Source organism: Bombina bombina, chromosome 8 (genome assembly GCF_027579735.1).
Source record: "Bombina bombina isolate aBomBom1 chromosome 8, aBomBom1.pri, whole genome shotgun sequence".
Classification (NCBI taxonomy): domain Eukaryota; kingdom Metazoa; phylum Chordata; class Amphibia; order Anura; family Bombinatoridae; genus Bombina; species Bombina bombina.
The window spans coordinates 344,652,658-344,667,934 of NC_069506.1; positions in this window are offsets into that span (position 1 = coordinate 344,652,658).

Genomic DNA, 15,277 nt, shown 5'->3' on the forward strand with positions numbered 1-15,277 from the left:
TCATCAATTTTGATGATATCAAAAAAATGGCAACACAAATGAAATTATTAGCATGTTGAATCAAGTTAACAATGCTAGGCAAATCATGATCCGATACTTGTTGCTCTAAAGTTTCCAACCAAAAAGTTGAAGCAGCTGCAACATCAGCCAAAGAAATTGCAGGCCTAAGAAGAAGACCTGAAAATAAATAAGCTTTCCTTAGATAAGATTCAAGTTTCCTATCTAAAGGATCTTTAAAAGAAGTACTTTCTTCCATAGGAATAGTAGTACGTTTAGCAAGAGTAGAGATAGCCCCATCAACTTTGGGGATCTTTTCCCAAAACTCCAATCTAACTGCTGGCAAAGGATACAATTTTTTAAACCTTAAAGAAGGAATAAAAGAAGTACCAGGCCTATTCCATTCCTTAGAAATCATATCAGAAATAGCATCAGGAACTGGAAAAACCTCTGTAATAACCACAGGAGGTTGATAAACAGAATTTAAACATTTACTAGTTTTAATATCAAGAAGACTAGTCTCCTCAATATCCAATATAATCAACACTTCTATAACAAAGAACAAATGTACTCCATTTTAAATAAATAAGTAGATTTGTCAGTGTCAATATCTAAGGAAGGATCTTCTGAATCAGATAGATCCTCATCAGAGGAGGATAATTCAGTATGTTGTTGGTCATTTGAAATTTCATCAACTTTATGAGAAGTTTTAAAAGACCTTTACATTTATTAGAAGGTGGGATGGCAGACAAAGCCTTCTGAATAGAATTAGCAATAAATTCTTATAAATTCACAGGTATATCTTGTACATTAGATGTTAAAAGAACAGCAACAGGCAATGTATTATTACTGATGGACACATTCTCTGCATGTAAAAGTTTATCATGACAAAGTATTACAAACCACAGCTGGAGATATAATCTCCATAAGATTACAACAAATGTACTTAGCTTTGGTAGAACTGATATAAGTCAGCAGGATTCCAACAATGATTTCTGAGACAGGATCAGATTGAGACATCTTGCAAATGTAAGAGAAAAAACAACATATAAAGCAAAATTATCAATTTCCTTATATGGCAGTTTCAGGAATGGGAAAAAAATGCAACAGCATAGCCCTCTGATAGAGAAAAAAGGCAAGAGGCATATAGGAATGGGGTTTAAAATAATGAAAATATTTGGCGCCAAATATGACGCACAAACATAGAATTTTTTTATTTTTTTTTGGCGCCAACAACATCCGTTAATGACACACTGGCATCATTAAAGACGCAACCATGTGAAATGACGAATTTGCATCATCGAACGTAACTTCGCGCCAAAAATGACCCAATATACTTTGGCATATTGCGCCCTCGCGAGCCTAATTTTGCCCGCGAATTTAAAATGACAGTCAATTGAAAAAAGACTATACCCCAGGTAAGAAATAAATTTTCCTATAAAAGGCATTTGCCAGATATGAAACTGATAGTCTGCAAAAGCAAATATACTGAAACCTGAATCATGGCAAATATAAGTACAATACATATATATTTAGAACTTTATATAAATAAAGTGCCAAACCATAAAGTGCCAAACCACATATAGCAGATAGCCAAACCAGTACTGAAACGTTTATCAGTAGAGGTAATTAAATATGAGAGTATATCGTCGATCTGAAAAGGGAGGTAGGAGATGAATCTCTACGACCGATAACAGAGAACCTATGAAATAGATCTGCCGTGAGGAAAACTGTTGCATTCAAAAGGTGATACTCCCTTCACATCCCTCTAACATTCACTGTACTCTGATAGGAATCGGGCTTCAAAATGCTGAGAAGTGCAAATCAACGTAGAAATCTTAGCACAAACTTACTTCACCACCTCCATAGGAGGCAAAGTTTGTAAAACTGAATTGTGGGTGTGGTGAGGGGTGTATTTATAGGCGGTTTGGGAAACTTTGCCCCTCCTGGTAGGATTGTATATCCCATACATCACTAGCTCATGGACTCTTGCCAATTGCATGAAAGAAAGTGTATTACTATAACAGTGTTGGTTGTGCAAAACTGGGGAATGGGTAATAAAGGGATTATCTATTATTTAAACAAAAAATTCTGGCCCTTTAAGTCTGCTGATAATGTAAACAGCTGCTCTGTCGCACCCATAATGCTGTGGGTAACTATATTGCTGTCCCAGAATACCAATGCACAATACCTGGGACATGGTTATGTAATTTCTATCCTAGAATATGGAATATATTACAGCAACAGGATTATAGCAGTAAAATAGGGCATTTCGGTTACCTCCTTGCCCTCTCCCATCCTTGATGACTATAATGTCCCTACCTCCTGTCTTGGTAATTTTCTGTCCCCTACCTTTCTGAATAATTGTAAAGATTTCTATCTTCTCTGAGATGGGCACATTAATGTTCTTCAATTTTCCTCAGTTTTATTAGCCTTTAATAACATAAAACTTTATACTTCAGACATCTCCCTTGCTGAAGACACGTCCCATTCCAAGCTCAATCATCGATTCATATATTAATTTATCAAGGAGATTACAAACCCTGCTGTTCATTAGCCCTTCCGGAAGCAGAGAGACAGGAAGAAATGACTGGATTTATGCAAAGTCATTATGTCCATATTAATGAGATTAGTTTTTGTGGACTGACCAAATACAGGCAATTAATCAATCTCCCTGTCAGTAAAACTGCACCAGATTTGCAGGGAAGACCGGCCATATTTTTATTATGTAAAAAAAAAAGTATTAATATAAAGTACTGAATTACTGGAGACTCTGACAAATAACTGTGTTAATATGAGCAGTTCTATCAAAGATAATTTAGTTTTTAAATATCCATATGGAGGAATGATAAACCTTAAAATGTTTGTTCTAAGTGATATGTTGCCCCTTTTTCATGTAATCATCTCCCTAAATTCCATGCTGCTGCTAGCTGTTCTCAATCCTAAAGATTTTTTTCATGATCCATAAAGCCTGTCCCATTAATTCAGATAAAAGGCGGCCTCCAAGGGCTTAGAATTTTTGGATCAGGACCATGGGTATAGCTTACTGATTGGTGACTACTTTTAGCCACCGATCAGCAAGTGTTACCCAAGTTCTGAACCCAAAAATGGTCCGGCTCCTAAGCTTAAATTCCTGCTCTTTCAAGTAAAGATACCAAGAGAACGATGAAAAATTGATAATAGGAGTAAATTAGAAAGTCGCTTAAAATTTCTGCTCTATCTGAATCATGAAAGAAAAACATTGAGTTTTATATTCCTTTAAATTGTGATGAATTCAATTTGATTTAAATCAGATCCACCCTGTAGCAAAATAACCATTGGTTTGCCGTTCCTTATCTCATGATCTCTCCTGCACACAATTAGGGACAGATACTGTATGTGTTTAACGTTATTAAAGGAACACTTAAGCCAAAAGTAAATGTTTAGGATTCAGATAGAGCAGCAATTTTAAAAAACTTTCCTATTCACTTACATTATCAATATGTGCACACTTGCTGAGGCACCAGCTCCGACTGCAAGGACTACTACTATATACGTGATTGGTTGATGGCTGTCACATGATGCACATGATCTTACACTTACATTTGTAAGAAAAAAATCTACTGCTGATTTGAGATTCACACTCTGCTTTTGCATTGTCTTTTTATTTTGCATTTGTTGATAATGCAAATCTACTGTATTTAGGGATCCTTTAAGAATTTAAATCAAAATCTCAAAATGTTTACTTTTTCTATAAGTGCTTTTTTTAAAGGAACATGAAGCCCGAATGTTTCTTTCATGATTCAGATAGAGAATGCAATTTTAAACAACATTCTAATTTACTTCTATTTTTTAAATGTTCTTTGTTCTCTTGGTATCTTTTGTTGAAAATCAGGGAGGTAAGCTAGAAAGCTCAGGAGTATGCACGTGCATGCACCACTATATGACAGCAGATTTGCAAGAAATGTATACATTTACAAGATCACTAGATAGCAGCTCCAGATGTGCACTCTACCTAGGTATCCCTTCAACAACAATACCATGAAACGAATCACATTTGAAAACAGAAGTAATCTGGAAAGTTTAAAAAAAAGGTTATGCTCTGTCTGAGTAACAAAAGAAAAAAAATGTTTTTCATGTCCCTTTAAGACTTTTATAAATAAGCTGGCAATGATTTCAGCCAAATGCAATAAGTGGCTTCAGGATGCCGATCATTTACCACTTGTGATGCCATATAAATCCCACTTATTAGTCACTCTCATTCATTTTTTTATTTTAATTTGCTGGATAAAAATTGTATCAAAGGTAGCTCAATGTCATGTCTTAATTTGTTACCATTTCCTGTACAGATCAAGAGAAGCAAAATCCTGTGAAGATAATGGCAACGAGACACCTAAATGCTGTAAAAATGTACGAGCGGCAAAACAAGCAAAGGCCAATCCCTTGCATACATTAAGTGCCAATACGGAAATATGCCAAAACATGTCATGTAAGGGACATGATACTCAAAAATGGCTTTGTTCTGTCTATAAGAGAATGTTAGAACATATATTGCAGAAAAAAAGAATGTTTCTGTGTCGAATAAACCAACTTTTTGTCTATGTAGTTGTCCCTATTAACGGGACTCAGTTGTATATAATCAACATATACTTCTTCCTGCTAGTTTTGCTTACATTTAAACATTTTTTACATACAAAAATTTTTACACAAAAAAAGTATTTTATTATGTTTAACTGCCGATCTTTCATATACCCAGGGGTGGAACCACTATTGATACCACTGTTGAATAGGTCAACTACTGCATATAACTGATAGCAAGAAAAAAAGATAAGAGAGAGAGTAATATGCTAATTTAAGGCTGGTGCAAGTCCTACATTAGAAACGTACAAAATGATAGACAAAAGCATCATCATTTATAGCAAAGATTAACATTAAGACATGCTGAAGATATTTTTGTTTTCCCTGGAAAATGGTAAAAGTAATATTAAACCAAAATATTTTCTTTCATGATTCAGACAGAGCATAACATTTTAAACAACTTTACCATTTAGTGCTATTATCAAATTTGCTTTGTTCTCTTGGTATTCTTTGTTGAAGGAACCGCAGTGCACTACTGGGAGCTAGCTGAACACATCCAGCGAACCAATGAGAATATATGTGCTGCGTCCAATCAGCAGCTAGTCCCCAGTAGTGCTTTGCTGGTCCTGATCATACCTAGACATGTTTTTCAACCAAGCATAACAAGAGAAAAAAGCATATCAAATACTAAAAGAAAATTGAAAAGTTGTTTAAAATTCTATTTTCTGAATCATGAAAGAAACATTAAAGCTGTGAGCTGTCAACAAACGCTAACTGGCTACTCCCACGTCTGATGATGACATCACATCTCACACAGATGCACATTTGTCTGATGATGACAACACATCTCACACATAGGCACATTTGTCTGATGATGACATCACATCTCACACAGATGCACATTTGACTGGTGATGACATCACATCTCACACATAGGCACATTTGTCTGATGATGACAACACATCTCACACATAGAACATTTGTCTGATGTTGACAACACATCTCACACATAGAACATTTGCCTGATGGTGACATCACATCTCACACATAGAACATTTGTCTGATGATGACATCACATCTCACACATAGGCACATTTGTCTGATGATGACAACACACCTCACACATAGAACATTTGTCTGATGATGACAACACATCTCACACATAGAACATTTGTCTGATGATGACAACACATCTCACACATAGAACATTTGTCTGATGATGACATCACATCTCACACATAGAACATTTGTCTGATGATGACATCACATCTCACACATAGAACATTTGTCTGATGATGACATCACATCTCACACATAGAACATTTGATGATAACAACACATCTCACACATAGAACATTTGTCTGATGATGACATCACATCTCACACATAGGCACATTTGTCTGATGATGACAACACATCTCACACAGAGGCACATTTGTCTGATGATGACAACACATCTCACACAGAGGCACATTTGTCTGATGATGACAACACATCTCACACAGAGGCACATTTGTCTGATGATGAGAACACATCTCACACAGAGGAACATTTGTCTGAGGATGACAACACATCTCACACATAGAATATTTGTCTGATGATGACAACATGTCTCACACATAGAACATTTGTCTAATGATGACAACACATCTCACACATAGAACATTTGTCTGATGATGACATCACATCTCACATAGATGCACATTTGTCTGATGATGACAATACATCTCACACATAGAACATTTGTCTGATGATGACATCACATCTCACACAGAGGCACATTTGTCTGATGATGACAACACGTCTCACACATAGAACATTTGTCTGATGATGATAACACGTCTCACACATAGAACATTTGTCTGATGATGACATCACATCTCAACACAGATGCACATTTGTCTAATGATGACAACACATCTCACACATAGAACATTTGTCTGATGATGACATCACATCTCACACAGATACACATTTGTCTGATGATGACAACACATCTCACACATAGAACATTTGTCTGATGATGACATCACATCTCACACAGATGCAAATTTGTCTGATGATGACAACACGTCTCACACATAGAACATTTGTCTGATGATGATAACACGTCTCACACATAGAACATTTGTCTGATGATGACAACACATCTCACACATAGAACATTTGTCTGATGATGACAACACATCTCACACAGATGCACATTTGTCTGATGATGACAACACATCTCACACATAGAACATTTGTCTGATGATGACAACACATCTCACACATAGAACATTTGTCTGATGATGACAATACATCTCACACATAGAACATTTGTCTGATGATGACAACACATCTCACACATAGAACATTTGTCTGATGATGACAACACATCTCACACATAGAACATTTGTCTGATGATGATAACACGTCTCACACATAGAACATTTGTCTGATGATGACATCACATCTCACACAGATGCACATTTGTCTGATGATGACATCACATCTCACACAGATGCACATTTGTCTAATGATGACAACACATCTCACACATAGAACATTTGTCTGATGATGACATCACATCTCACACAGATGCACATTTGTCTGATGATGACAACACATCTCACACATAGAACATTTGTCTGATGATGACATCACATCTCACACAGATGCACATTTGTCTGATGATGACAACACATCTCACACATAGAACATTTGTCTGATGATGACATCACATCTCACACATAGAACATTTGTCTGATGATGACAACACATCTCACACATAGAACATTTGTCTGATGATGACATCACATCTCACACAGATGCACATTTGACTGATGATGACAACACATCTCACACATAGAACATTTGTCTGATGATGACATCACATCTCACACAGATGCACATTTGTCTGATGATGACAACACATCTCACACAGATGCAAATTTGTCTGATGATGACAACACGTCTCACACATAGAACATTTGTCTGATGATGATAACACGTCTCACACATAGAACATTTGTCTGATGATGACAACACATCTCACACATAGAACATTTGTCTGATGATGACAACACATCTCACACAGATGCACATTTGTCTGATGATGACAACACATCTCACACATAGAACATTTGTCTGATGATGACAACACATCTCACACATAGAACATTTGTCTGAGGATGACATCACATCTCACACAGAGGCACATTTGTCTGATGAGGACAACACGTCTCACACATAGAACATTTGTCTGATGATGACAACACGTCTCACACATAGAACATTTGTCTGATGATGACAACACATCTCACACATAGAACATTTGTCTGAGGATGACATCATATCTCACACAGAGGCACATTTGTCTGATGAGGACAACACGTCCCACACATAGAACATTTGTCTAATGATGACAACACATCTCACACATAGAACATTTGTCTGATGATGACAACACATCTCACACAGATGCACATTTGTCTGATGATGACAACACGTCTCACACATAGAACATTTGTCTGATGATGACAACACATCTCACACATAGAACATTTGTCTGAGGATGACATCACATCTCACACAGAGGCACATTTGTCTGATGAGGACAACACGTCTCACACATAGAACATTTGTCTGATGATGACAACACATCTCACACATAGAACATTTGTCTGATGATGACAACATGTCTCACATATAGAACATTTGTCTGATGATGCCATCACATCTCACACAGAGGCACATTTGTCTGATGATGACAACACGTCTCACACATAGAACATTTGTCTGATGATGACAACACATCTCAAACATAGCACATTTGTCTGATGATGACAACATATCTCACACATAGAACATTTGTCTGATGATGACATCACATCTCACACAGATGCACATTTGTCTGATAATGACAACACATCTCACACAGAGGCACATTTGTCTGATGATGACAACACATCTCACACAGAGGCACATTTGTCTGATGATGACAACACATCTCACACATAGAACATTTGTCTGATGATGACATCACATCTCACACAGAGGCACATTTGTCTGATGATGACAACATGTCTCACACATAGAACATTTGTCTGATGATGAAAACACATCTCACACATAGAACATTTGTCTGATGATTACAACATATCTCACACAGAGGCACATTTGTCTGATGATGACAACACGTCTCACACATAGAACATTTGTCTGATGATGACATCACATCTCACACAGAGGCACATTTGTCTGATGATGACAACATGTCTCACACATAGAACATTTGTCTGATGATGACAACACATCTCACACATAGAACATTTGTCTGATGATGACATCACATCTCACACAGATACACATTTGTCTGATGATGACAACACATCTCACACATAGAACATTTGTCTGATGATGACAACACATCTCACACATAGAACATTTGTCTGATGATGACATCACATCTCACACAGATGCACATTTGTCTGATGATGACATCACATCTCACACATAGGCACATTTGTCTGATGATGACAACACATCTCACACATAGAACATTTGTCTGATGATGACAACACATCTCACACATAGAACATTTGTCTGATGATGACATCACATCTCACACAGAGGCACATTTGTCTGATGATGACAACACATCTCACACATAGAACATTTGTCTGCTGATGAGAACATGTCTCACACAGATGCACATTTGTCTGATGATGACAACACATCTCACACATAGAACATTTGTCTGATGATGACAACACATCTCACACATAGAACATTTGATGATGACAACACATCTCACACATAGAACATTTGTCTGATGATGACATCACATCTCACACATAGGCACATTTGTCTGATGATGACATCACATCTCACACAGAGGCACATTTGTCTGATGATGACAACACATCTCACACAGAGGCACATTTGTCTGATGATGACAACACATCTCACACATAGAACATTTGTCTGATGATGACAACACATCTCACACATAGAACATTTGTCTGATGATGACATCACATCTCACACAGATGCACATTTGTCTGATGATGACAACACATCTCACACATAGAACATTTGTCTGATGATGACATCACATCTCACACATAGAACATTTGTCTGATGATGACAACACATCTCACACATAGAACATTTGTCTGATGATGACATCACATCTCACACAGATGCACATTTGTCTGATGATGACAACACATCTCACACATAGAACATTTGTCTAATGATGACAACACATCTCACACATAGAACATTTGTCTGATGATGACATCACATCTCACACAGATGCACATTTGTCTGATGATGACAACACATCTCACACATAGAACATTTGTCTGATGATTACATCACATCTCACACATAGAACATTTGTCTGATGATTACATCACATCTCACACATAGAACATTTGTCTGATGATGACATCACATCTCACACAGATGCACATTTGTCTGATGATGACAACACGTCTCACACATAGAACATTTGTCTGATGATGACAACACATCTCACACAGATGCACATTTGTCTGATGATGACAACACATCTCACACATAGAACATTTGTCTGATGATGACAACACATCTCACACAGATGCACATTTGTCTGATGATGACAACACATCTCACACATAGAACATTTGTCTGATGATGACAACATGTCTCACACATAGAACATTTGTCTGATGATAACACATCTCACACAGATGCACATTTGTCTGATAATGACAACACATCTCACACAGATGCACATTTGTCTGATGATGACAACACATCTCACATATAGAACATTTGTCTGATGATGACAAAATATCTCACACATAGAACATTTGTCTGATGATGACAACACATCTCACACACAGAACATTTGTCTGATGATGACATCACATCTCACACAGAGGCACATTTGTCTGATGATGACAACACGTCTCACACATAGAACATTTGTCTGATGATGACAACACATCTCACACAGATGCACATTTGTCTGATGATGACAACACATCTCACACAGATGCACATTTGTCTGATGATGACAACACGTCTCACACATAGAACATTTGTCTGATGATGACATCACAGATATAAAATACAGACACATGTATATGTACACAGTGTGATACAGTAATGAGATCTGATTATACCTACAGATATAAAATACAGACACATGTATATTTACACGATGTGATACAGTAATGAGATCTGATTATACCTACAAACATAAGATACAGACACATGTATATGTACATAATGTGATACAGTAATGAGATCTGATTATACCTACAGATATAAGATACAGACACATGTATATGTACACAGTGTGATACAGTAATGAGATCTGATTATACCTACAGATATAAGATACAGACACATGTATATGTACACAGTGTGATACAGTAATGAGATCTGATTATACCTACAGATATAAGATAAAGACACATGTATATGTACACAGTGTGATAAAGTAATGAGATCTGATTATACCTACAGATATAAGATAAAGACACATGTATATGTACACAATGTAATACAGTAATGAGATCTGATTATACCTACAGATATAAGATAAAGACACATGTATATGTACATAATGTGATACAGTAATGAGATCTGATTATACCTACAGATATAAGGTAAAGACACATGTATATGTACACAGTGTGATACAGTAATGAGATCTGATTATACCTACAGATATAAGATACAGACACATGTATATGTACACAATGTGATACAGTAATGAGATCAGATTATACCTACAGATATAAGATACAGACACATGTATATGTACACAGTGTGATACAGTAATGAGATCTGATTATACCTACAGATATAAGATACAGACACATGTATATGTACACAGTGTGATAAAGTAATGAGATCTGATTATACCTACAGATATAAGATAAAGACACATGTATATGTACACAATGTGATACAGTAATGAGATCTGATTATACCTACAGATATAATATAAAGACACATGTATATGTACACAATGTGATACAGTAATGAGATCTGATTATACCTACAGATATAAGATACAGACACATGTATATGTACACAATGTGATACAGTAATGAGATCTGATTATACCTACAGATATAAGATAAAGACACATGTATATGTACATAATGTGATACAGTAATGAGATCTGATTATACCTACAGATATAAGATAAAGACACATGTATATGTACATAATGTGATACAGTAATAAGATCTGATTATACCTACAGATATAAGATAGTCACATGTATATGTATACAATGTGATAAAGTAATGAGATCTGATTATACCTACAGATATAAGATACAGACACATGTATATGTACACAGTGTGATACAGTAATGAGATCTGATTATACCTACAGATATAAGATAAAGACACATGTATATGTACACAATGTGATAAAGTAATGAGATCTGATTAAACCTACAGATATAAGGTAAAGGCACATGTATATGTACACAGTGTGATACAGTAATGAGATCTGATTATATCTACAGATATAAGATAAAGACACATGTATATGTACACAGTGTGATACAGTAATGAGATCTGATTATACCTACAGATATAAGATACAGACACATGTATATGTACACAATGTGATACAGTAATGATATCTGATTATACCTACAGATATAAGATAAAGACACATGTATATGTACACAATGTGATACAGTAATGAGATCTGATTATACCTACAGATATAAGATACAGACACATGTATATGTACACAGTGTGATACAGTAATGAGATCTGATTATATCTACAGATATAAGATAAAGACACATGTATATGTACACAGTGTGATACAGTAATGAGATCTGATTATACCTACAGATATAAGGTAAAGACACATGTATATGTACACAGTGTGATAAAGTAATGAGATCTGATTACACCTACAGATATAAGATACAGACACATGTATATGTACACAGTGTGATACAGTAATGAGATCTGATTATACCTACAGATATAAGATACAGACACATGTATATGTACACAATGTGATACAGTAATGAGATCTGATTATACCTACAGATATAAGATACAGACACATGTATATGTACACAATGTGATACAGTAATGAGATCTGATTATACCTACAGATATAAGATACAGACACATGTATATGTACACAATGTGATACAGTAATGAGATCTGATTATACCTACAGATATAAGATACAGACACATGTATATGTACACAATGTGATACAGTAATGAGATCTGATTATACCTACAGATATAAGATACAGACACATGTATATGTACACAATGTGATACAGTAATGAGATCTGATTATACCTACAGATATAAGATACAGACACATGTATATGTACACAATGTGATACAGTAATGAGATCTGATTATACCTACAGATATAAGATACAGACACATGTATATGTACACAGTGTGATACAGTAATGAGATCTGATTATACCTACAGATATAAGATAAAGACACATGTATATGTACTCAGTGTGATACAGTAATGAGATCTGATTATACCTACAGATATAAGATACAGACACATGTATATGTACACAGTGTAATACAGTAATGAGATCTGATTATACCTACAGATATAAGATACAGACACATGTATATGTACACAATGTGATACAGTAATGAGATCTGATTATACCTACGGATATAAGATACAGACACATGTATATGTACACAATGTGATACAGTAATGAGATCTGATTATACCTACGGATATAAGATAAAGACACATGTATATGTACACAAAGTGATACAGTAATGAGATCTGATTATACCTACAGATATAAGATACAGATACATGTATATGTACACAGTGTGATACAGTAATGAGATCTGATTATACCTACAGATATAAGATACAGACACATGTATATATACACAATGTGATACAGTAATGAGATCTGATTATACCTACAGATATAAGATACAGACACATGTATATGTACACAGTGTGATACAGTAATGAGATCTGATTATACCTACAGATATAAGATACAGACACATGTATATGTACACAGTGTGATACAGTAATGAGATCTGATTATACCTACAGATATAAGATACAGACACATGTATATGTACACAATGTGATACAGTAATGAGATCTGATTATACCTACAGATATAAGATATAGACACATGTATATGTACACAGTGTGATACAGTAATGAGATCTGATTATACCTACAGATATAAGATAGACACATGTATATGTACACAGTGTGATACAGTAATGAGATCTGATTATACCTACAGATATAAGATACAGACACATGTATATGTACACAATGTGATAAAGTAATGAGATCTGATTATACCTACAGATATAAGATACAGACACATGTATATGTACACAATGTGATACAGTAATGAGATCTGATTATACCTACAGATATAAGATACAGACACATGTATATGAACACAATGTGATACAGTAATGAGATCTGATTATACCTACAGATATAAGATAAAGACACATGTATATGTACACAATGTGATACAGTAATGAGATCTGATTATACCTACAGATATAAGATAAAGACACATGTATATGTACACAATCTGATAAAGTAATGAGATCTGAATATACCTACAAGCTCAACCCATATTATTAGGTTGTGGCTTCAAAACACAAAATCAGCTAATTCATATGCACAAATAAGCCTTAAAAAACAAATCTCATACATTTTATACTTTGCAACTGGTAAAAAAAGTAATTGGAAATACATTAAAGGGACAGTCAAGTAAAAACAGATAGGACTTTTAATATAATTGACTTTCCAATTTACTTTTATCATCAAATTTGCTTTTTTCTCTTGGTATTCTTAGTTTAAACTAAACATAGGTAGGCTCATATGCTAATTTCTAAGCCTTTGAGGGCTGCCTCTTATCACATTCTTTTTAAATCTCTTTTCAACACAAAGAGACAGAAAGTACACGTGGGCCATATAGATAACACTGTGTTCAGGCACAGGGGGTTATTTAAGATCTAGCACAATACAATGCTAAATTTAAGACAATAGATAATAAACAGTCACAGTCATGTGATCAGGGGGCTGGAAGACGGTTCCTAGATACAAGGTAATCACAAAGGTAAAAATTATATTAATATAACTGTGTTGGTTATGCAAAACTGGGGAATGGGTAATAAAGGGATTATCTATCTTTTAAAACAATAACAATTCTATGGTAGACTATCCCTTTAAGGAAAAAAGTATTTTATAATATTCTGTCCCTTTAATACCTCTGCTCCTTAACTCGTCCTCTGCCTCTGAGGCTGAGGACAACAATCTGCCCAATTGAATATGATCGGGTTGAATGACACTCGCTGCTAGCGGCTGATTGGCCGCGAATCTGCAGGGGGTGGCATTGCACAATCAGTTTACCAGAACTGTTTGTGCGATGTTAAATGCCGGCAGCGTATGCTGTTGGCATTCAGCAATGTCTGGCAGACCAGATAGGCTACTGTGTATCATGTCCGCCAGAAATTGATAAATCAGCCCCCATATCCTCTTCGTTAAGATCCACAAATCCAACAGACTCACCAGCACCAGTGGTGTGCAGGCTGCAGGAGCCACTGTTTCAGCTCCAGAAACAATACACAGTCCACAAATACAGCAGCACCAGCAAAGTAATATCCACTTTACTTTATTAGTACCAGGAAGCAACAGAATCAATGATAAAGGGCATT